Source organism: Crocodylus siamensis, chromosome 2 (genome assembly GCF_052110815.1).
Source record: "Crocodylus siamensis isolate JL-2025a chromosome 2, ASM5211081v1, whole genome shotgun sequence".
In the NCBI taxonomy this organism is placed as follows: Eukaryota; Metazoa; Chordata; order Crocodylia; family Crocodylidae; genus Crocodylus; species Crocodylus siamensis.
The window spans coordinates 280,923,272-280,949,249 of NC_143396.1; the positions used below are offsets into that span (position 1 = coordinate 280,923,272).

The 25,978-nt window shown below is 47.1% G+C and overlaps 1 long non-coding RNA gene across 2 annotated transcripts; it reads right to left on the reverse strand.

Annotated features, from left to right (window-relative positions):
- Positions 1 to 5,566: 5,566 nt before the first annotated feature.
- LOC149872281 (uncharacterized) lies at positions 5,567 to 25,322 on the reverse strand. 2 transcript variants are annotated; one of them, XR_016440612.1, is made up of 4 exons: positions 25,297 to 25,322; positions 9,764 to 11,298; positions 8,372 to 8,466; positions 5,567 to 6,007 (listed from the first exon to the last, which is right to left on the reverse strand). It is a non-coding gene; the product is annotated as an uncharacterized LOC149872281 (long non-coding RNA). The 2 variants fall into 2 exon arrangements; XR_016440611.1 differs by lacking the exon at positions 25,297 to 25,322 and having other exon boundaries at positions 9,764 to 11,580.
- Positions 25,323 to 25,978: the final 656 nt, after the last annotated feature.

A 25,978-nucleotide genomic window follows, 5' to 3' on the forward strand; every position in this document is an offset into this window, starting at 1 on the left:
CTGAACAGGTTCAGGTCCCGTAGCCTCTCCTCGTAGGGCCTGCCCTGTTGTCCCCGGACCATGAAAGCGGCCTCCTCTGGACCCTCTCCATGCTGTCCACATCCCTCCTGAAGTGCGGCGCCCACAACTGGATGCAGTACTCCAGCTGCGGCCTGACCAGTGCCGCATAGAGGGGGAGGATCACCTCCTTGGACCTGCTCGAGATGCATCTGTGGATGCATGCCAAGGTGCAGTTGGCCTTCCTGACTGCGTCCCCACACTGCCGGCCCATGTTCATCTTGGCATCAATGAGGACTCCAAGATCCTTTTCTGCCTCTGCACTGACGAGAAGGGAGTTCCCCAGCCTGTAGGTATGGTGCCGGTTCTTCCTCCCCAGGTACATCACCTTGCACTTGCCGGTGTTGAATCCCATCCTGTTCTCATCCACCCACCCCTGTAACCTGTCTAGGTCCGATTGTAGCCTATTCCTCCCTTCTAGCGTGCCCACATCCCCCCACATCTTAGTGTCATCAGCAAATCTGAACAGGGTACTTTTTACCCCCTCCTCCAAGTCACTGATGAAGATGTTGAACAGTGCGGGCCCGAGGACCGAGCCCTGCGGAGCCCCACTGCCCACATCCCTCCAAGTCAAAAATGACCCATCCACCACCACTCCCTGGGTGCGGCCCTCCAGCCAGTTGGCGACCCATTTGACTGTGTGGGTGTCGACACCACAGTCCCCCAGTTTCTTAATGAGAACGGTGTGAGAGACAGTGTCGAAGGTCTTCCAGAAGTCCAGGAAGACGATGTCCACTGCTACCCCTGCATCTAATGATCTGGTGATCTGATCGTAAAAGGCCACCAGGTTGGTCTGACAGGACCTGCCACTGATGAACCCATGTTGGTTGCCCCTAAGCATGAAATCCCCTGCTGGCCCCTCCTGGATGTGTGCCAGAATAATTTTCTCAAACAGCTTGCCTAGGATCAAGGTAAGACTAACTGGCCTATAGTTTCATGGGTCCTCCTTCTTACCCTTTTTGAAGATGGGAACCACGCTGGCCCTCTTCTAGTCCTCTGGCACCACACCAGAGCACCACGAGTGCTCATAAAGCCGTGCCAGGGGTCCTGCAATGTCCTCAGCCAATTCCTTTAGTACTCTAGGGTGGAGATCGTCTGGACCGGCTGACTTGAATACATCCAGTCCCTCCAGAAGTTCCCTGACTAGATCCTCACTGACCCTCGGCCTAGGTGCACCTCCCCTGGGGCCTGAGGGGGGCTCAGCGAGGGAGTGGCTGTTCTGGTTCCTGCTTAGGAAGATGGAGGCAAAGAAATGGTTAAACATGTTGCCTTTGTCATCTGGTGTGACAACCAAATTTCCTAACATGTCCTGCAGGGGCCCCACATTACCTGGAACCTTCTTTTTACCCCCTATGTATTTAAAGAAGGACTTCCTGTTGTCCTTAATCCGGGAAGCTAGTCTCAGTCCCATCTCTGCCTTGGCCTTCCTGACTGCCCCCCTCCATCCCCGAGCAACTGCAGTATAGTCATTCCTGGTGATGACCCCTACTTTACATTGGGTGTTCACCTCCCTTTTAGCAAGGAGACATTCCCGGATACTTTTGGTGAGTCATGGAGGCTTGTGTGCCCTCCTGCTCCCTTTGATCCTCATTGGGATTACCTCTCTTTGGGCTTGGAGGATCGTCTCCTTAAGGAGTGACCACTCTCCTTGGACACCTGGCTCCCCTCCCCTCTGGGACCTCAGTGCTTCCCTGACTATTCTCCTTAGCTCGGTGAAGTTTGCCCTCCTGAAATCTAGGGTTGCTGCCTTGCTGCATGCCCTTGCCACCTTGCACTGGATGGTGAATCCCAGCAGGCGATGATCACTGTTGCCCAGGTGGTCGAGCACCCGCAGCCCCCTCACCAGGTCGTCTCCCATGGCTAGCACCAGGTCCAACAAGGCGTCCTCCCTGGTGGGGCTGTGCACATCCTGGGTTAGATGGAGGTCCTGCACTCTGGCCAAGAACCTATGTGAGCGGTCAGACCTGGCTGACTGCTCTTCCCAGCAGATGTCCGTGAAGTTCAGGTCCCCCATGACTACCACATCCTTAGACTTCACTACCTCCGTGAGCTGACCTAAGAGTTCCTGGTCAAGCTCTTCCCCTTGGTTGGGAGGTCTGTAGTAGACCCCCACTGTAAGTCTCTTTCCCCTCGACTGCCTTGTATTCTAACCCAAAGCACTTCGGAGTGCCCTTCCTCTGATTCTTTGTTAATTGATGAGGATGTGTATTTCTCCTTAATGTAGACTGCCACGCCCCCACCTTTGCTTCCTATCCTGTCCCTCCTGTACATCCTACAGCCCTTAATATTCACCGCCCAGTCATACGTTGAGTCCCACCATGTTTCAGTGATCCCCACTGTGTCCGGGTTGGTGTCAGCTAGCAGGAAGGTGAGTTCCTCCTGCTTGTTTCCCATACTACAAGCATTTGTGTAGAGGCATTTGAGGCCTCCTGTGGATGCGTGCACTGGCCCCCTAAACACAGCATTGCCCTGGGCCCTGTCGCTTACCTATGTATACGTTTCACTCATTGGTCTAGGCTGGGATGTACTTGTGGGCATTGCTTGGTCTGGCAGTCTGATGATTCCTCCACCTTCATCTTCCCCTTCCCCCGACAAGCCTAGTTTAAAGCCTGCCGGAGGAGGTCTGTCAACCTAGAAGAAAACACATACTTACCTTTAGGGGAAAGGTGGAGCCCATCCCATCCAAGCATGTCTCTCATCATGCTCATGGTTGAGGAAGCCAAAGCCTGCCTCGAGACACCATCTCCAGAAATGGTAGGATAAATGGTTACTAGCAGGCTTACTCCTATGGCCAGGCTGACAGAAAAAAAAGTTACACTGATTTTGTTATGTTTTAGCATCCCATTATTGGCCAAGAACAGCAGCAGTTTCATCTGAATCTATCTGTATATGGTGTGGAAGGGGCCACTTCTCTAAAGTGGACCAAGAACAGCCATTATGATTAAATGATAAATATTCATTAAATATTATAAGTGGGACTACTAATGATTGTTCAAAACTTTGCATCATAAGACCCTCTTTACAGATTCTTATAACCTTGCTAGTATGCATCCATTGCAGATGAAATTGTCCATCTCAGAGATTTGCCCCTAGCTAAGTATTTTGGAAAATTTCAGCACCGCCCCCTCTTCCCCCCCCACCCCCAATTCACTTCTTGCTATGAATAAAGCTAAAGAAATCATTCACCCCCTGCCTCCACCATCTACAAAATCAAGTGACATTTTCCTTGAACAAGGCAAGCACCCTGTTTCCAAGCAAGGACTTCATACTGGGCAGAACAGAGGCACGGTTCTCATGCATCCAGTAAAGACTTCTTAAATTTAAGTAGTCAGTCCCATAAAGATTGTATCTGCACAGAGCACACCATAGGCAAGTGCTGAGTAGATTTTCCCTGTCATAGTACTGCTTCCAGCCCATGTTAGGTTCAAACACCTGAACTGAAAGCTGGGAGACTGTCTCTCCTGTGTTTGCAGTGGCTGAATCCTAGTAGGGATTCAGATGCAAAAGGACACGAATGGGACATAGCAAAGGGAGCAGAAGGAGTAAACTGGATGGTGACTAGGACTAGAGGCTGGCAAGAGGGAAAAGAAAACTAGGAGTGAGATAGATACACAGATTGGACGAGGAGCCCAAATGGAGTCTGGGACTGAAAACTGGTGGTTGGAAGGGAAAACAGGTCTGAGGTGTAGTGGAAGATCTGATACCTGCAGGGCAGAGACTGGGACAAGGAGCATTGGAGCACTGGGACTGGAAGAGGCATGTGAGAAGGAAGACTGGGAAGCCATTGGGGATGCAGCTTTGGATGGATGGGGACTGACTGGAGGATAAGGTTGAGGATATGCACCATCCTTGCACACACTGAGGAAACCTCCAGACTGCCCTGGATCTCTCTGGAGAAGCTTATCAAACTTTGGGCCTCTCCCAACATCAAGAATACTGAAGTGCTTTATCAGCCTGCCCTGACCAAGAATGTGACCTCCCCCTCCTCCCCCCAAATTACCATCAAGGGAAAAATCCTGGAGGTAGTCAAGCATTCCCCCTACCTCAGCAGCCACCTCTCTCAAAGTGAACATTGATGAGGAGATTCAGCACAGGACCCGATGGGCAAATGCCCCTTTTGGGAAATTGCTTTGGCATGTCTTTCTTCATCTGGAAAGAAACCAGGATCCAGGTCTACAATGTAGTCATCATCCCCACTCTCCTCTACGGATTTCATAGATTTCATAGATTTCATAGATATTAGGGCTGGAAGGGACCTCGGGAGATCATCGAGTCCAGCCCCCTGCCCAAAGGGCAGGAAGTCAGCTGGGGTCATAGGATCCCAGCAAGATAAGCATCCAATTTACTCTTGAAGGTGTTCAATGTAGGTGCTTGAACCACCTCCGCTGGCAGGCTGTTCCAGACCTTGGGGGCTCGGACAGTAAAGAAATTCTTCCTTATGTCCAGCCTGAAACGGTCTTGCAGGAGTTTGTGACCGTTCGACCTCGTCATCCCTTGGGACGCTCTGGTGAACAGACGTTCCCCCAGATCCTGGTGGTCACCCCTGATAAACTTATAGCTGGCCATCAGATCACCCCTGAGCCTACGCTTTTCCAGGCTAAAGAGTCCCATGTCTCTCAGCCTACCATCGTAAGATCTGTTTTCCTGACCTCTGATCATGCGCGTGGCTCTCCTCTGGACTCTCTCAAGTTTCTCCACATCCTTTTTGAATTGTGGAGCCCAAAACTGGACGCAGTACTCCAGCTGCGGCCTCACCAAGGCCGAGTACAAGGGGAGAATGACGTCCCGGGATTTGCTGGGTGGGCAGCTGCTCCAGGGCTGGGATCTTGCGGTGGTGACAGCAGAGGTCAGAGCCAGGGCAGAACTGCAATCCACTGCCGCAAGCCCCGAGCTGGGGTGTGCATGCCGTAGATTGTGGCTCTGCCCCGGCAGGGCATGCAGGCAGCAGGTCACAGCTCTGCCCCAGCTCTGCACCACGCTGTTGCCACTGCAAAATCCTGGCCCCAGCCCCAAAGGAGCTCCCCACCCAGCACTGCTTGGGCCAGTCTCAATGGAAACCCTGGCCCCACGCTCTCATGGTCCCAACATCCGTGGGGTCTCGGTGGAAACTGGCCACAGCAACGTGGGCAGGGACTGCTGGGAAATGGAGAACAGCCACTGGCTGGATCCATCATTTTGCCCATCCCTGTTCTAGGACACCGGTCCACATAGTGAAGGGCAACACACCACTGTCTGTTGCTTTCTGGACTTAATCAAGCAGAGGCTTGTGCGGTGGAGCGAAAGGGTTAATTCTCACTGTTTAACCAGGGAAAAGGGAGAGCGGGTGGGACAGGGGGCTGTCAGCCTGTCACCACATAATAGATTTTCCATTTTTTCAGAACATGCAAAGTCAGGCACTCTAAAGTTAAAGCCAGCTGCTCTAGCTAAATTCAAGCTCATAAAGGTAGGCAATAGGCAGGTCCAACCTAGAAAGACTGTGCTGGCACACCCAGTGCATGCGTACAGCACCTGGCACAATAACTCGTGAACCCCAAACAGGGCTCTCTAGCCACTGCCACAGTACCAATCACTAATAAATAAATGATCTGAGATAAATGCAAACACATTCAAGGTTTTCTACCAAGGTGCATACCTCTTTAATGACAATAGAAAAAAGTTTTGCACCAAGAAGGCATAATCATTTCTTCCTATACAATTGGGTTCTAGGCATAAGATGGCTTCTTTTCAGCGAAGTTTCTACTTTGTTAACAGTATCTTTTATTCTTTCTTCCAGGCTGCTGCTTCTGTTCTTCTTGGGGACATTTGCCATCTGTTTTATAACTTCACCAGTATCTGATGCTAGGACTCAATGGCCTTTCTGGACTTTAATTAAAGTTTCTTTCTTTTTAAATCATCTTCATCAAATTCATGCTTCCAATCCCCATCACTTGTGAATATGTTATCATTCTTACTGCAAGGAGATACATGACAGAAATATATTAATTACTTTTTATTTTATCAACCAAATGAATTAATGCGTGATTGGGCATGAAAAGGGTAGAAAATATCTCCTAAAGTCTATAGAGGTGTCATGTTAGCCATTTTATGAGTCACTTTACAATCTTTACACTCTTAGAGTCCCAAGTTTGAGTTTTAAATTGAGAATACATCATTTAGCAGTTCAAATGAAACGTGTAACCATCTAGTTAGGCATTACAGTCTCTTAATTTTACCACGTTGCTCTCAGCAATAGGGTTTCTTTTGCCAAGTGAGATGCTGCTTTTTCACACTACTTTAAAAATGAACCCTGTGATACAAAGTAACAGAATATTTTTTCACTTGAGAAAGAAGCAAGGAGGATCCACAGCTTAAGGCAGTGATCCTCAAACAGGGTGCCACAGCACCCTACAGTGCCTTGAGATACTTTCAAGGGTGCCACACAATTTTAGCCCTGTTAGGTGTGCAAACATGATTCAAAAGATTCAGAAACCCAGAGGTTTCAAATAGTTTTAGTGTTAAAACCATTCTGCCTTGTTGTGGCCTTTCTGGGCTCCTATACACATGCAGGAAGCCTGCTCCGACTCCAGTGCATTGGAATAGACTCGATTAATCGAGTCTGATTGAGTATGGAAATAAATGTGCTCCAGCAGACTCTAGCATCACATGTATTAGCATCCCCGTGCTGAAAATGGTAGTGGGGCGCTTTGAACTAAGGCTCGCCAGATGAGCTTTAATTCAAAGCACCCCGCTGCCATTTTTCAGCACGGGGGATGTGACACTCGAGCGCTTTTAATTAGCACCGCTCCCTAATAAAAGCACCCCCTGTCCCCCCACGCCTACCAGAGCACGTGTAAAAATGCCTTCTGAGTTCTGAGCAACAAAAAAACTCCCCTATTATTTTTCTGTCGTCAAACTTGAGTGAAGGCTAAGAACTGGCATTTCTGAGGGGGCCTAGAGTCTAACAAGGGACACCTTGGTCTGGGACACACATTGCATAAACTGGTTTGACCCAAATCAGTTAAGTCTCATACCACATTCAACCAGGTTGATTTCAAACCAGTTTCAGGCATTTTCAAACTGGTTTATGTGCACTGAATCTCTGTTCTGTTACAGGTTTAAATCAGTTTCTGATCACTTAAATTGGTTTCTGTGTAATGTCTGTCTCTAGCCCTTCAGTCTAAAAAGGTTGAGAACCACTGGCTTAAGGCTTGACCTGTGATTTTGGAGAATGTCACTGAATGTCACGGACTGGACACTGGTATCAGAAGCAGACTGGCCAAGTTCACTGATGACACCAAACTTTGGGGTAAAACATCGACACCCAAGGACAGGATGGTGATCCAAGCCAACCTTGACAGGCTCGAAAAATGGTGGATGAAAACCTTATGGCCTTCAATGCCGAAAAATGCAAGGTTCTCCACCTTGGGAAGGAAAACCCACAGCATGCTTATAGGCTCGGCAGTGCTACGCTTGCTAGCACCACGGCTGAAAGGGATTTGGATGTCATGATTGACCACAAGATGAATATGAGCCACCAATGTGATGTTGCAGCCAGCAAAGCGAGCAAAACACTGGCTTGCATCCATAGATGCTTCTCTAGCAAATCCCAGGATGTCATCCTCCCGTTGTACTCGGCTTTGGTGAGGCCGCAGCTGGAGTACTACATCCTATTCTGGGCTCCACAATTTAAAAAGGATGTGGAGAAGCTTGAGAGAGTCCAGAGGAGAGCCACGCACATGATCAGGGGGCAGGAAAACAGGCCTTAGTATGAAAGGCTGAGAGCACTGGGTAAGTTCCTTAAACTCAGATCCTCAAGGGTATATAGTGCCTCACTCCCATTGATTTCAATGAGATTTTATGGACCTAAATACCTTTGAGGATCTGGGCTTCAGGCTTCAGTAAAACTGAGCTAACAGGACTGCTCAACATGACCTGGATAAAGATGTTACAAACTGTGAGGCACTGAAGTACTTTAATAATGGCATAAAATGTACGGCATAGTGCAACCTGATTATAATGAACCACCATGGGACTGGGGGAAAAAGTACATTATCAGAGTGTTCACTATATTAGATCAGGCCATTTGTAGCATCATAATAATGAAAGAATCGGTTCCTGCAGTTAAAATTGTAGAAAAGGAGGGGAACTGGTATAAACAAGGTCTGTTATAATGAGGCTGTACTGTACCTTACAAAACAGCCGTCATTATTCACATGTGAACATATTTCCTGCTTCCACTCTATCATCTGCAGAAATGGCTTCTGTGGTCATCAGCTGGGTTAAAACACTTTACCTTGTTTTGTCCATGGAGGCTAACAAAGCAGGGGCAATTTACCTTCACTGGCCCGGTGAATCCAATCATGATCCCACTGAGTCACTGGTACAGCTGCCGTTTATTTCCATGATGAAAGGTCTATGCCCAGGTGCTACCTGCATAAAAGATCACATTTTCAACCTGTTCTAAGCCAGCCTTGACATTAGTATGTCCAGTCTTTGTGCAAGCAATAGTTTGCATCATAATTTGCATTATTTGGCACCTGTGAGATGAATGGACCGGAATGAATGGCATGAAGCTGTCTGTCCACATGGAGGTAAGCCACGTAGGTCAAGGTGAAAGCACCCTATCAGAGTAGTGGCATTGTCAGTGCTGTGCCTACTCTGTGATTAAAACAAGGGATTTTGGTGTCTACCACTGTCCATCCCCCTACTTTTATGAACACTAAATTCACATTGCAAAAATAAAACCCAAGGGAAGTGATAACAAATGTCATAGTCAGAGAAAATCTAGGAATCAGGATACCTTTGATATGTTCCTGTGTCTGCCTAGGGCCTTGTCTACAATTTGGGACATGCTATTGAAGAGCTGCATGTCTCATCCTTAAAATAGGGGAGAAGTGTACCTACATGAAATACTTTGAGGGGGCATGGAAGTGCTCCATTGGGACAATTTAGTCATTACTTGAATAAGGTTCTTGGCATGTTGCAGGTAGAAAGCAGCGGCCCATAGAAGTGGGAAGCACTGTCCACTGACCAGCAGCGTGTGCTTGGGAAAGGCATTCCATGTCTCTGTGCCTCAGTTTCCCCTCCAGCTTTTGTTTGCACTGTATCTTAGGCATAAGTTCTTAGAGACAGTAACTATCTCTTATTACGTGTACAGTACTCAGACCATCAAAATCCCACTCTTGGCTGGGACCTTTAGACCTGCTATAATACAATTAGTAACAGCCGAAATATATTGGCTATTGTTATCGTGTCCGCAGCACGACTCCGGGAATCTTCCCGCCGTTGGGGTCACTATGGCTGGAGCCGTCATGGACCTCAACGGTACTGCCTCGGGGAACCGAGTGGCATAGTCAATGATCATGAGGATGAATTGGTACCCTGTCCTACTATGTGGGAAGGGTCCAGCTATGTCCAGAGCACTTCGGTCAAATGGCCGTTCAATCAGGGGCATTGGTATCAGGGGGACCCTTGCCGGCCTTACTCCCCCAGTTTTTTGACATTTCGGGCATTCCGCGCAGAACTTTTCTGCTATCTTGTATATGCCAGGCCACAAGACCTTGTGTTTTAGCCTGGCCTCCATTTTGTCTCTCCCTAGGTGCCCACCCACGGGTACGGTATAGGCAACCCACAGCAAGCCCTCCCAATACCTCCGGGGCACCAAGATCTGGGCTCTCTCTCCTCCCTCCTCCTGGTCCTCTACCCTGTAAAGAAGGCCTCTCCTTACCTTATAGCACAGGTTTGGGGTTGGGGGGTCTCTGCATATTTCTGGTTTCTTCCTCCAGTCCAATGAGTTGGGATCTCCATAGATTCTTGAATAAGGGTTCCTGACATTGTTGCTGATGAAAATCCCCTTCTGCTATAATCTGGTCTATATCTAGGTCTTCTTCCAGATCCCTGAAGCAAAGGGCCTACGGGTTCCTTTCTTCTTCCTTGGGCATGTCTGCAATCAACTGGTGAATAACCTCTTTCAAATGTGGCCAATCCATGCCCAACAGCACGGTGTAAGGTAATGTCTCAGCCAATCCCACAGGGATCTCTTCCGTGCACCCCAGCACCGAGAGTTTTACCCTCTTTGGTTGATAAGTTTAGGCTGCGCCATGCATACATATTATGGATACGGGGCTTCCGGGATTCCTTAGATGAAGGGGGAGCAGATCTTTACATACCATTGATTAGGAACAGCTGGTATCCACAACCGCTACTATGATTATGTTGCCTATTCAAACTGCCACCATGGGCTTGCTCTTTTGGCCTGGACCTCGGTGCCGCCTGAAGCTACAATCCACCTTCTAGTCATGTGTCTCAGCTGCAGCAGTTGGAGCATGGGGTGGCCTAGGGCAGAACTGGGACATATGGCCCTTCTCTCTGCAGGGGTAGCAGGTCATTTCCCGGTAGCCCCCAGCACGTCCCTCCCTCTGCATGGTCTCTCCCCATCTGGGAGGTGCGGTGATGCTGTTGTGGAGTGGGTGCAGGGCCACCGGCTCAGTCTTTCTTGGGGGTCTCCCCTTCCCCTTCAGCTGACACGTAATCTTTGGCTGGTTATGCTGTACCATCTCTGGGAGCTGCTCATGAGGTCTGTCAGGAACTGTTCCAAAACTATCATGTCCACTATTTCTCGAGTGGTGTATGCTTCCAGCCATAACCACCATTTGGCTAGGTCCCAGAGGGCCTGTGCCAGTAATTGAGGCAGTCCCACTTCAGGGCCTTTCTGGGCCTGGAATTTGTGTTGGTCTGTTTCCGGTGAGATCTCCAGAAAGTTTAAAACTGCTGTTTTCACCTTGTTATAGTCCCATGCCTCCACCCTGCTGAGGGTGCGGTAGGCAGCCTGGACTGACCTGATAAGGTCCCAGCCTGGCCGTCCAACTTCCCGGGTCCTATTTGAGCGTTGCCTGCTCAAACCCCTCTAGGTAGGCTTCTACGTCATCCTCAGCTGACATCCGACACAGTCCCGAGCTGCCTCCCTCTCGTACCATTGATGTCTGTTGCACCTCGATCTTTTCACACAGGTCTTGTTGGCATGCAAACAGCTGGATTCTTACTTCAGCCTCTTGAGTCCGCATCCTTACCATCTCTTCCAGCTGGGCCTGCTGGCCCTGGAAGAGTCTTAATGTCAGGTTGTGAGCTTGCTGCCAATCCGTGGGAGCCTGCATGTCCATGGCTTCTGTCATGCAGTCTGCTTTCCCGGCCAATGCACCACTTTGTTATCGTGTCTGCAGGGTACCGTCTGTTCCTCTGGTTCTTGCCTGCCATGACTTTGATCTTGTTAACAAGAAGGGAGGAAAGAGATGACACATTAATCAATACCTGCGGAATGACAATGCTTGATCTATTACATGATTTAGGGTGCTTTTATTCTTTCTTTTCTTTCTTTTATAGAGGACCGGATGGGAGGCAGCAGCTTATCGGGGCTGTTCCCAGGATCACCCCTGTGCTCAGAGGAGGATCCCTGGTAGCTCAGTTTCTCAGTTAAGTGCCAGCAGATGTTTTTGCAGGCTAATAGCTGTGCCTGAAATCATCACACTGGAGTTGCTTCTGCTTTATGCCGGCTGCCCCTATGGAGGGTGTCTCCATCTGCCTCTTCCTGTACGGGTCACTTGCTGTAACCCCCTTGCAGTCCCAGTCTTTTCCCACTCCAAATAATAAGGGAAAGAAAAAAAGATTAAAAGGTTTCTCTCTTCACCTGTGCCTCAGCTTCCTGAGGCCAATTAACTCATTAGCAGCTTTTTATGGGCGTTGCCCAGTCTCTTTTGCCGCGCTCTGTGCCAGCACGACTCCAGGACTCTTCCCGTCTTCGGGGTCACGGAACTCAAACCCAGCTGCCCTCTCCCCTCGAGTTCTGGGGTTATGGGCAGTGTCTCTTCTGGGGTCTAGTCTTGTGACCCCTTTTGCTTTAGTGTTACCTAGCCGGATCCCAGCACGGAACCACGACTCATCCCAGCGTGGTGACTCAGCTTTTCCCGGACTCACCACAACTCCTGTAGACTCCTGGTAAGTAGTGAGCGGGGATTGCCGGCCCCGGGCTCCAGGGTCACTTGGTAAACGCTTGCCTTGTGTCGCAAATCCCTCCTCTGGATCCTTTCTCGCAGGAGTCTCCTGCAGCAACTCTCCTCTCCCTGGTGCACAAAGGTGTCTTTCCCCGGGCTTCGTCCTCCTTATATCTCCCAAAGCTGAGCCCCTTTGGCTCACTGTGGGTGTGGGACATCTCCCCGCCATGCCCTGCCAGGACATTATTACTGTCAGCTGCAGGAATTTTCTCAAGTAGCAGGGCTCCGGCCAGGGACCCTGTTACAGCTATTATATAACAGAGTAAATGTTCCTTTAATCTGAGGCCTAGAGAATCTCACAGTGTGGTTCAGCATCCATTATTCCACTGCCCTGTCCATGAAAAAGCAAATATAACGATGGGCTTTTACAGGACTGAGATTCTGTGGGACCATTCATGGCACAGGAAAACCTCACTTCACTACCACGCAACATCCTCCTCTTGCTGCAGTCTAGACAAACTAACTTCACTCCATCATCTGTAGTTCACCTCACTGATCAATGACCATATGAAATTATTTCCACCCACTGAGCAACTCTCCACAGGCCTTGTGAAACAGCCCAAATGCACATGTTCTCAATTGGTTTTCTCAGCACAGGAAGTAGCCAGCTAAGCTGTGGAAGCAGGTGAAATTGCATTTGCTTCATAACCCCATTGTACTCCCACTTCACAGTGCAAGTGAGCCATTATTATAGTTCACAAACGGGCAGGTATTCTCCTCTGCATGCCCTTAAAAATATTTCACCATTGGAGTAGATTGTGCAGATTAGCCGATGCTGAGAGACCGTCTTCAGCAAAGCTGTAAAAGCTTTAAGTGCACTAGATTGTTTTTTGATTGACTTTTTAAGGAATACTATATCAGAAGAATTCCAATAACTTCTCCCTGTGGTATCTTAAATGGATATAATGGTCAGAACTGACAGACAGTAATGAGCCTAGGAGACAGGGGCAACTGTATGTTATTTAATTTCCACTAGAGAAGACATCTCGGCAAGAGGACTCTGGTTTAAGACAACACACAAACATTCAGTGTCAAGATTTTCCTTTTGTCGGTGCCATAGCACAGGGTGGTCTGGTCTCTTTGACAGTTTACGATTTGGGACAGATGTCTTAAATGTCACTGGTCAAGGAATGTAAATAAAAAGTGACTTCCTCTGATGAATAATCCAGTGCAGCCCTGTCTCTCACACTCCACTTCCTAGGATCTAATGGTTTTCACAAAAGACATTTTGAGCTGCAACTGTGTAACATCTTATCTGCACTCAGGGATTCCACCTTGGTCTTGCAGAAGAATAGGAAAAAGGATCTCCTTTGTATAGTTATCATTTGGAGACGCTCCCTAACACAGGAGGCTGAGGAAGCTGGGATTTGGGAGATGGTGCCTGAGTTAGGGAGTAGTGGCTTAGAGAGACAAAGGTCTGCAGAGGTTTGCCTACTCCTCTTATGGTGTAGTTCTTTTCCTTCATGCATGCCTGTGTTCTTAATGGACTCTGCGATCTCCACACTTTACATCCAGGTGGTAGCCAGTGCAAGGCAGACTCCCTACAGTCAAAGGTACAGTGTTTATCTTTGAAGCTGGAAAAATTGCATGCAAGTTTCTTAGAGGTTGTAGATTAATTACCTCCGCAGATTCTCAGCCCCAAACCTCTGGAGGCTGCTCCTTGGCTTGGCTTTCTTCTTAGCTTCAGGAAGAAAATAAACCCTCAATGAGTGTTCTTGAAAATCCATAAAACATTGGTTAAAATAAATGAGGCTACTTGGATGCTTGCATCCAGCTCCACTGAAGTCATCAGCAAAACTATTTTCTGAATTATGACATTGTTCCTTCTCATGGATTGCTCCAGCCTGCCCCTGCACAGACTCATCCATTTGACTGGACCCTGAAAGCTTAGCCTGATTGCAGCTCCAGCATGTACCTGTTAGAAGTACTGCTGCATACCAGCTAAACTGGGGTGCCTGGTAGACCCTGATGTGGCCCAGCTGGACCTTTTCATTATATGTAGGGGTCTCCTTAACTTGTGGTAAGACAAAGCAAATTTTGTGGCTTGGTTGCAGCACAAAGAGCTGATTTTATGGGCACTTCCCCAGGGCCCCAGCCCTCGCCACTGACTGGTAGAGAGGCTTTGACATTGCATTTAATTTTTTTAAGAGTCAAGCTAAGCATGGAAGCTACTGCTTCTATATCACAGAGAAGTGAATCTAACGTGTTCAGTAATGTGTCCCAAGTCACCAGCGATCCAGACTTACGGACTGGAATTTCATGCCCTAGGGATCCTTTTTCATCCCTGGCTGAAGTGTGTGCACACGCATACATACACATGCACACCTGATACTCAAACCATACTCATTTCCCTACCTGATACTCAAATCATATTAGAGAACAGGATCATTTTTCTCTTCTTCAGTTGTATTCTAGCCATTGGGGTCAGTCATAACAAGATGGGAACATGTGAGAAAGGCTAAGGTGGTCCCCATGATTTTCAACATAATTGTCAGAGTCAAAAAACTTCACAACAGCAAATAGATGCAACTTTCTCAGTGGTCCCAAATTCCGCCTGCTCAGGGATGGACACTTGGGAAAATGAATAATAGTGACCTCCCTCTGCTAACCATCTCCTGAATGAATATGTTAGGATTTGCAAAGGACCTGGGGATGCCTCTATAGAAGCATAAGGCAACATCATTATTAGCAGATGGGATGAAAGCTCTGATAAGCTTTCTCTATACATACCAGTCATTGTGGCATCCAAGTGTTACATACACACAACAGTAAAACACGCACATGGCCCAAATGTACTTTAACACTATTCTTCTTTCCTAGAAGAGGGGAAAACATGTTAGGGAATTGCACTAAGCTCTGGGGAGGTATGTAATCAAAATAACTCCTCAAAAGAGAACGTATGTTATTTCCCCTGCAGACGGGCAAAAATAAATCATGTTCTGGGCCACAGTCAGGGTATACAGCTACTTAGGGTATCTAAGGGGCCAAGACTACTATAGTCCATCAGGATTTCTCCAAAGGGCTGAGGGTCAGAGGTGCCAGGCACCTCCAGTGTCAACGTACTTCAGCAGAGTTTTAGAAGCAAGAAATGGCAGGTCAGAAGGGCCCTCAAGAGATCATCCACGCCAGGCAAGATCAAATGTACCAACACTATCACCAATAGACGCTTTATGTGTTCATGCCTTTTAAAAATCAGGCCCTTGATGTCTATGGCCTGATCCATGCTTAGTCTCACAGCACCTTTGCTGAACGTGGAGTAAGGAAAAGCCACCTTGGTTTAGGCATGGCAACTAGGCATGGTTAGGTCAGGCATGGTGTGAAAGGGCAGAGAGGACAGAGGTCACCTGGAACTTTTCTAGTTGTACAGATTTAAGACAACACTTGTCTAAAGCCCCTAACTATCCTGACCCATAAGTGCATTTACAGTATGATAGTACAAGAGCAATCAAAAGCACCATTCAGCCAGAAACAAAATGGCTCAACTCAGCAGCCAACCCATAAGAGCTCCTTTCTTAGCTGCTTTACCACCCCAGAATATGCCCTTTCCTGCAGCCTTCTGGCAACATACCTGGTTTGTAACTTCATTTGACCACGGTTTTCATCCACAGGAGCTGCCCAGCTGGGTTAGCTCTAGGCTTGTCAGCATAGGGACTCTTAGTAAAGTTATTCCAAATTAACCTGAGTTGTGAAATTAAGATAAAAGGGTTTAAAGAGCCTTAAACCCCCATAAGGACCTTGGCTATAATTAAATTTGCTGCCACATCTCATGTATCAGCGTCCTTGTGCTTAAAAATGGCGGCTGGGGCACTTGAACTAAGGCTCGTTTGACAAGTTTTATTTCAAACGTTCCCTCTACCATATTTAAGCATGGGGGAGGGGTGGACACAGATACATGAGATGCAGGAGGCTGCTTCGACACGTTGGAAGTCCAGAACGTCGGAGCAGCCTCCATGCTTACGTATAGGCGCCCCTTGAGTCAATGTAGCTAAATTCACTTTGGAAGTGAAATGGGTTAAATCAAATTAAGGCCACTTTAATTCTAAATGAGAGTAGCCACGCTGGGGTTTAAATCCACTTTGTTGCTTCAGATTAACATTCTTGAGTATCACCCTGAGCTTTTGATACCCTGTGCATTAGGCAATACTCTGTGCCCAATGTAGACTTTTCCCAGTATGCAGTAAGCAACAAACTTCATATTCAGCCACAGTACAGAATGAAAATATAATATCTAGCATTTATATAGAGCTTTTCATCTTCATCTGCTTTCTAATCAGGGAGTAATTAATGCTCAGTGCCCCAGTGAGGTAAATAGATCTGTTTTATGCATTAACATATATACGTTATGTTTGATCTTTTCCAACAAGTCCCCATAGCCCAGAAAATTCACATGGAAAACAGCACTGAGTAAAAAATAACCCCAGCTTGGAAATCTGAAGACTTGCATGTGTATGTCACATTTAAAGGAGAAAAATAGGTGTTTGGCACTCCCATTCTCATGGAGGGGTTGGTTTTCCTCAATTTGTATTTAATAAGTGTGCCACCAAAAAGTATTTAATGCATAATGTATAACATGACTAGAAGCACACTAAATAATATCCTTTGACTTTAAACATTAATGACTGTTTGTCACTACGCCTTTTGAATTGCAAACGATGCAGAAAATATTTGTCAGAGTCGAAAATGAGCTTGCAATAAATAAAATATTTGTGCAATAAACCCAAATCACGATTTGGTCTCTTAAAAAATGGCCTATCTAAATGCATAAGTTTCTCCATTTAAGCTAAGTACAGACAAGCAAAAAAGCCTGAGGTGGAATTGATCCAGTCTTCACAGGTTTCTCTAAACTGTGTATATTGGACCAGTGACAAAAGGAATTCATATTCACCTTTCAGATGGGAAAGGCAGACAGATGCCTACACTGGCTGAGGCCAGAAGGACAGGGGTGCTGGATCACACCTCCTGGCCTGCTGGCCATAGCAGAGCCCAGATCATGCAAGCCAAAGGGGGGGCCATCATGTTTGGCTGCCCAACACACCCTCAGCCCCTGCTGTCCCTCCTTAGGGGAGGGAAGGAGTCTCGCTTCCCAGTGCCATCCCCACCCCGAGCTGAGTGTCTTCCCACATGTTGCTGAGCAGCTGGCCCAGCCACGCAGGATGGGAATCGCCCTCAGCACAGGGTTCCCCACAGCTGGGCAGATGACAGCGCAGGGGGGAGCCTGGGGTGGGGCAGGGAAAACCTCCTGAGGTGCCCCAGGCCAGGAACCAGAGCTAGGGTTGGGGGGGCTCTGTTCCCCCACCTCCCTCCTGCTGTCCTACAGGACTGACAGGCACAGGCAGGCTGCAGGCTGGAGAGCAGAGGTATTGCTGCCCCAGCTCTGACTGCTGGGGGGCGGGGCGGGGGGGGGCCAGGCCAGCTCAGCAGGAGCAGAGGAGCACTGGCTAGCCTGCCCACCCTGCGAGGGAGGGTTAAGCAGGGACCACGTAGCGTTCTGAGATGGTGGGGGGCTGCAAAATAACTTGAATCAGGAGGAGATCTGGAACAGAAGTTCAATAGACCAGTCTAACCTAAACTGATTAAATCTGATACTACATCCGTTAGGGTCTATCTTAAACTGGGTTTGGCCATTTTGAAGCCAGTCTGTGTGCACTGAACTTCTGTTCTGTTACAAGTTTAGACCAGTTTCCAATCACTTATGCTGGTTTATGTGTAATTTCTGTCCCTAGTGTTAATGGGGAATGGTAAACCTTATCAGCTTTGTGTTATAATAATGTGTAGGCTGCAAGGTAGCCACAGCTAACATTCTCCCACCCCAACTACAAGGGAAATTAGCAATTCAATGCAATAGGAGTCTTGCAATCAAAAAATGCATTTATGGTTTTCAACATATTGTCTTGTTTATTGGCTTTTATTCAGAGAAGATGGAAGCCCTCACACCCTGGTCTGGACTGAGGGTGCTTCATATACAGTAAATTTTATGGGGGAAAACTTGAGGGCTCCCCCTTATTCTTTCCATACCTGTGCATCAGATCACACTCCTTACTCACCAGAGTAATTCACAAGCTTCCACAGGGGCATTCCTGCATGACAAATAAATCATGGCTCCCATGCAGGACAAGCACTGAAGCATCTCCTTAGTTTTAAGTGCATTGTTAAGTCCTGTTAAAGTAGACCCTGAGTATGTGCTTAAGGTTAAGCACGAAGTGCTGTGCTGACTCGTTCCCAGTCTTTAGCGTGTACATAAAGCTTTTTTTGAATCAAGCCTTTAGCTGTTCATTTGTATTGAATATAATACACACAGCAGGCAGGAAAATGTCCCCTTATAGCACCATGATGTAATCTGAGATGCAGTTGGCTCTGGTAATTATGTACAAGAGTGCCTGAGTCCTTACCCTGCCCAGCCTCCCATACTGCTGCTCCTTTGCTTTACTTGGAAACTCAGTTCAGTTGGGTGGTTGCCGTAACTGGCCAGCTGGAGCTTCTTGCATATCTGTAAACGTATCTGCTTCTGGCTCCCCACAGCCAAAAGGACATTGCAAGACAGGCAGGGAGTAGGGCCAGGTCACTGTGACCCAGGAATCTGTCATGATTGGGTATAGTGCAATGAAAAGGACTATTCTACAGGCCATAACTTAGAACTCCTCTAGGTTATATTAAGGATTTAGTGATTCCAGCTGTCCCTAGGGGTGTGTAGGCCTGGGGCATATCAGCCCGTGCAGGGCCGGGAGATGGTGAGTGGCCAGAGCATGGAGCCGGTGTGGGGCGAGCAGCCAGAGCATGGAGCCAGCAACAGGAGGCAGCAGCTGCTGCGGGGCCTGTACAGCACTGTCCACAGGGCCCAGGGAGGTCGCCCCTATTCGCCCCCCACAAGGGTTGGCCCTGAGTGACTCCCAGGTATAAACAGGTGGCTAAAACGTATGTCCCCTCTCTTTCCCACTAGTATAAATCAGCAATATTTCTACTGAAGGCAATGGAGGTACAAGAATGTGAAATTAGTGTAAGTGAGAGTAGAATTGGGGCTAAAAGCTCACAAATCCTATCCTGCCCACCTATTTATCCCAGCATTTTTGAGGAATACACCACAATAGTATCCCAGCACATGTTTAACTAATATCATTGCCTGTATTCACATCCTTTCCTTCTGTGACATTATTCACATGAGCAGACCTTGAATAATTTCTGCATTCTATTGAAATGAAAGGCTACTTGTTGGGGGGGGGAAACTAGCATAAAATATGGTGGGCAAAACAATTTTTTGGTCAGTAATAAATGGACATTGAATAAAGGTTAAATTCAATGAATAGCTTCAGGGCTAAGTACAGACAGTCAAAAAGCCTGAGGCTGAATTGATTCAGTGTTTGTGGGTTAGTCTAAGCTGATAAAGCAGATTGAACTGATAAGCCAGTTAACAGACATTCACTTTTGATTCTGGAAATGCAATCACATGCCTGCAGTGGCTCAGGGCAGAAGCCGAGGGGCATAGAGCATGCCTCCCTGCTGTGCTGGAGCAGACAGCTTGGGCCAAAGCTAGCCTGCCCACCCTGTGAAGGGAGGTTTGCAGGGGAGGTGCAAAGCACCCTGGGACACTGGGGGACTGTCAGTTAACTTGAATTGTGAGGAGAACTGGGACAGAAGTTCAATAAACTGATTTAACCTAAATCAGTTAAGTCTGATACTACATCCATCCAGGTTTATCTTAAACTGGTTTCAGCATTTTGAAAGTGGTTTATGTGCACTGAACTTCTGTTGTGTTACAGATTTGAACCAGTTTCCAATCACTTATATACTGGTTGATGTGTAATTTCTGTCCCTATCCCAGATGACAAAAGAGCAAGAAATAATTAAGAGTGAAAAGTTGTGAATTTTGTTTTAAAACAAAGCTCTTGTTTCCAAATTGATCTGAATGTTCTAAAGGGTAAAAACAGCTATTTTTAATTAGCCAAGACCCAAAATAAACATGTTGTTTGTTTGATTTATTTCACTGAAAAAATAAATTAAATTCTGCATTATGTGATGCAAACCGATTTTATACATGCACACACACATATGTATACACACACACACACATATACACACACGCATGTATTATATCACCATGTTTTTACCCAGATCATCCCAAAGCAGGGGGTGAATTGGAACAGCTGAATAGCTGCAGACAGGTCTCTCAAGCTTCTTCTGTCATAACCTTAATTTGCAATAAAGCTCTCCACTCTAATGGCTGTAAGAAAACCTTCACAATCCGACATAAATGCAGAGACACCTGCCTGAGTTTTCAGAGAGCCTGAAACAGAGGTTTTTCAGGGTGAGCTACTCCAGTGATCTGAATGGGAGCTCAAACACTAAAATTCAGCCTTAATAACTATTTCACAAGACTTCAAGCATGTAAGAAAAAAAAAGGATGCATTGTACACGACTGACCTCCCTAAAGTGGTGGGAGCTCAGATGCAACCATTAAGAGACAAAGACCTTAAGGAACACAAACTGAACCACTGAAGGACTCAGCTTTCACATGCGAAGGAAGAGCTGGGCTGGACTTGAAAAATACCCACATTCTGGCACACGCAAAGCCTGGTCAGCTGTAGCGTTCCTGAAGACCACAGTTGTCAGGGTGGGTCGTGGTTATGGAGGGATGGTCTCCGAGTGATTAGGAGTAAAGTAGCTCTCTAACCATGTACAGCTCTGAAGCCTGGGCCACATGCTGCTTTCACTTATACCAGATTAAACCTGGAGTAGTTCCAGTGACCTCCTGAGTGCTAGCACTGGACTTACATTTGGTGTGAAAGAGTAGATTCTGGCCTTGTGCCTTGTGCCTGGTGTTGTGAAGCTCAAAGGCGCGGGACAATAATCGCACTATCTACAGCGCTCCCCCTGTACAATGTCTTCCAAGACTCCGGGCCTTGTGCGTGGGGAAACCGGTTGTTTTTCCATCCAGGGTAGTTAAAAAGAAAAACAGTAGTGGCTTTTCCCCAGATGCAAACCACACAATATGTTGATTATACTGCTCCACTGATTTTATAGAGGCTGCTTAAGCAAGGTACAGAGGACCCTCTGTTTCTGCTTTATAAAGCTCTGCATAACCTCAATTACCTGGACCTCAATTATCCAGACTCACATGGCAGTGTGTGTTAATTACATTGACAGTTACATCAGTGACCTAAAACCTTGATGATTCACATTTTTCAAAGCCCCCCTTGACACTTGAGAAACTGTGATTTTCCCTATGAACAGAGGTGCATTCATACATAGGATTTAAATGTTGAAAGCCTTAGAAATCAGAGGGCAATAAGTAATATCAAACAATATAAACATTGAGGATTTTTTTTTAAATAATTGAGGTGCTAGCGGGTGTGAGAACACAACACAGAGCATAGTTTTGCTATATTGCGAGGCACGCTGCAATTTTCAAATATTTAACGAGTTTAATTTAGAAGATCTCTTAGCCAAGTTTTCACTCAAACTCTTGCGAATTTGTAAAGTTTTTTCCATATTTTTCTTTCTCAGACCTGGCTTGGCAATGTGCTTGTGATTTACCGCAGCAGAAAACAGCAGCAAAATGCCACATTTGGAGTTGTGCTAATCTCAGAACTAGACAGCTGAGACAGGAAAAGCCATTTAAGTAATGTAGTGTTTAAAAGGCCTGAGCTGACCTTCATTTCCTGCTAGCAGTTTTCTTGCCGGGCTGCCTTTGAAGTGCTGTGCAACATAAATAGCATCTGCCCCAAGATTCGTAGCTTGAGCTTAGCAGAAATTACCCTGGTCACAGGCCTTCTACATGATGCAACCTCTTTGCGATTAGTCACTGAAGGAGGTTTTCAATTCTTCTGCCATTGTTGGCACACGTTACAATAGAGGCACTTGCCTATTAATATGGACGTGATTGGGCAGGAATTTTGCTCAGAGTGACTGAGGACATCCTTGCTCAGCAAATCTGCAGGCCAGTTAAGAATAGAGATCAGAAAAGCATCTGAAGTAGAAAGAGAACAAACCTGGTTCTCAAGGCTGCTGGATTCTCAACACGGCAAGCACTGCCTGCCTTTTCTGAAGCTGTCCTTTGTCAGAGTAAAATCAGGCAAGAAGAACCAAGTCCACATTGCCTGGAAGAAAGAAGAACAAAGTGAGAGCATGAAAAAAAGCACATTGTGTTAGAGGCACCAAAGAACCCATTACCTGCACAAAAAAAAGAGAGAGAGAGACAAAGGCAGACAAGAATCTCAGCAAATCTCAGACCCATGACCTAGTCTTACTGGCCTTTTGGGCAATAAAAGCGAAAAACAGTCTCAAATCAATCTAAGAGCAAACACAAAGGGAAAGAGCTGCAGAGAGCTTTGCAGCAGAAACAGGTCAGGGTTTCAGAAGAGCCTTCTCTGAAAAGACTGCAAACCTTGTACCAGGGAGGAAAGAACTGCACAGCACCTGAAAGACCTTGCAAGCAAAGGGAGATTCTTGACGGCCGAGAATCCAGCAGTTACATGCTTGGAAGGAAGCCAAGGACTGTCAGTCTGATTGTTTCTAAGGGGAAAAAAAAGCTAAGCTAGAATGAAGCAAACTTTTCTGCACAGAGCAATGTGAAATGGCCCCAAACATTTGGGTTTTAATCACACCTCTCTGCCACACATTGTTTGCTTCCTGCCCATCTGTTTGCAACAGCATCAAGTCCGACGCTCTGAACTGAGTCCAGGCTGGACCTGGTCGATGGAAAGCAGCGGTTGGAAGAAGGGGTAGACTCTTCTCCGCACGTTGTCCAAGATGTTTCAGTATCAAAGTGGAGAGAGAAAGGGCTGATGCAGAGCGGGAAGAGTCAGACGTCACAGAGAACTGTGTGGGAAAAACCACGTCAGGAATGGAGATTTAAGATCTCAGTTAAAATCTGATTGCAGGATTTTCTGCTTGTTGATTAATGGAGGTGTGGTAGTGTGCAGAGACCCCCCAAATGGGACTGAGGTCCCCCCTGTGCTAGGCACTGTACAAATACACTGGGGGGAGACACTTCCTGATTCACAAAGCTTGGAATCTGAAAAGACTATTGCCAGCGGGTTGGTGCGCCTGCTCCTTGCAGGCTGGCTTTGATCCCTTTGCTCCCCTGAACACAGCGCTTGCCCCAAACAAATACATAAACCAGCAGAGACACTTTTAGCCATTCCCCAGGTCACAGGAGGGGTTGCTTAGCTCTGTCTCAGTACGGTGCTGTGGCCCCATCCTGGTAGCAAGCTTATCTGGGGTCCAGTTCACCACCAGTATACAAACTGCTCCTTCAGCCAAATCACTCTTCTCTGCTCTCTCCTCTTGGGTTTTGACAGTTAGTGAGATATGCCCTTGTGGCTAAACACCCATATCTGGGCTTCTACAGCAGGGCTGTCTGCTCCCTCTTAAAGGGCCAGACTACCCTGTTACAATTATACAGAAAAAAGGTAGGAAAAAAGGAAGCACCGTTATGTCCATCTTACAGGTGGAGAAACTGAGGTGTAACTCACTGCCCAGCATACATTGCCTGTCTTCCCTTGTGCCCATTTGGTGGCTGTTGCAACTCTGCTGCAGATCTTCAGCAGTGTGACTCTTTAATTCAGCCTATGGAGACCTCATTCTTTTATCGGTAAATACCATCCTTTTAGTCCCTGGTGTCACAGAAACCAGTAATCATTGCTGAGGCATAAAGAGGTTAGACAAGTTACCTGTGTTCATGAAGGAAGATAGTGGATTGAACTCACATATCTATTAAATCCAAAATTTCCAGAAACAGCACTTCTGCTGAGGCTTCTCAGCCACGGCTTATACCACCAGCTCACCAGCTGTACAGTGTAAGCACAGAAGTCAAGCATCTAACAAAGACAGACCACGAATATCTAAATGAATATTTTGAGGTCCACCAATGTCTCTGAAACATAAGGTACAGCCAGATTAGGGGACATGACTGCTTCATTCCTACTGTATGACAGAGGAACAGGGTATCATTAAAGGACCTTCCCATCCAAAATGCAATGCCAACAGAACTTCACCAGCTTTTGTCCTCATTCCTACTCGAGACCTTCTGCAAAGCGCACCAGTTGGAGTCAACAGATATTCCATGTTGATTTCAAAGGCAGGAATTTATGAAGACCTTAAATAAACACTCCTTAAATGAACACTAAGAATAAACACAGAGCACTCACAATTTTCAACACACTTCCAAGGAATTGTATTTTTCTCTAGGATCTAGACTGAATCCAAAAGAGACAGCCAAAATAAGTTAATAAAGTTTTTCATATGATTTTTATGGTGTCAAATGTCAACCAATTTGCCTGTCTAGGATGTTAATAATGCAAATAGTGCTAAAGGTTGCCTTGCTCAGAATATGCCACAGGAACTTATTATAGAGTTCATTAGACTCACATATTTCCCCCCCTATTCAAATCAAAAAGGGAGATGCCATGAAGTTTTCTTTTGCACAAAATGGTTGGTTTTTTTGGCAAAGGCTTTTTTTAAAATAATGTAATTACGCACTCAGATTTCACTGAATTGGGAACATTCTTGTGACAACAATGTCCCTAACCTGCTGAGTATCAGAAGGTAGAAAATAAAAAGCTCTGTCATATTAGTACAGTCTCAGCTAAAAGTTTTAGGTGGCTGGAAAATCTAATTTAGTCAAATTATACTTACTCAGTTTTCTGTGAATTTGGGGAAAAGGAAATAAATCATGGTTTGAAACTCACCCGAGCCATGCTACCTCTGCCCATGATACTGGCATCACGTTTTAACCATGGTCCCGGATTCCTAATCCTTGATGGTGGTGTAAGGCAGGCGGTACTCCAGGAGGTACCCCCTCTCCAATTGAAGGGATCGGAGCAGATGCACAAGTGCTGTGGGAGGTGTAGGGACTCTCCTTCCCCTATAGAGCAGAGCCAGACCACCAATGGGGACTTAACGATATACCTTTTAATGAGAGAACAGTGCTGGGAACATAACCAGTAGAAACCAGGGAGTATAGGGACCCTGAGGGGGCAGGATTCAACAAAAGTTAGACACTTACAATTATAGACATATTCATCCAGTTGACAACAGACAGAGTTAACAAAATATAAAACACAAACAGCAGAACAAACAATACGGGTTGGTGAAATATAAAAGGCACAAAATACCAAACGTCAACTACCAAGGAACATAGGGCCTAGGTACCGGGAGGGGGGAGACACAATGGCCCCTTTCCACTGCAACAAGAACTCCTCCTTGTCACTTCACTCACCTCAAGTCATCCCAGCTAGGACTTGAACTCAGCTCTCCCGCGGGGTAGGCAGAAGCGTTATCACAAGCCACCACTGGAGGCACTGCTCCAGGCTGCTAGGGATCTCGACCTTCCCGGAGCCCCGGCCTCACGTCGCGCTGCCTGGCCTCTGATTGGAGGAGCTGGAAGCAGCGCTGGGAACCTGTCAGATCCTTCCTGGAGCGGGGGGCGGGGGAGCCTCTCCTGCTGGCCGCAGCCTCTCCCAGGGGATCCTGGAGCCCAGCGGGGAGCCTCTCCTGCCGGCCCACGCCGCGCTGCTGAGGGTCCCACTGCTGCCTGCAGGTCCCGCTCCTCCAGGCTCTTCTGGGGCATGGCTCCCGCCCCGCTGGCCCAGCTCTTGCCAGCTCTGTGAAACTCTTTCCTTGTTGTTCCTCGCTGGTCTCTCCCCTGAGTCACCCCACGATGCCCCTTCTATCCCCCTCCAGGTGACCCAAGGGGCCAATCAGGGGACACGGAGGGTGAGTCTCTGGGACCTGATTGGTGAGGAAAGGGATTCCCAAGCCCTCTAATCACCTTTAACCCTTTCAAAACCCCTGGGCTAAATCACTACCAGCTAGCCTGTCACAGTTGTATCCCATAGACCTTTGCAGCTCTCTCCCAGGATTCTTTGCCTACATCAAAAATAAACAATTTACAATAAACA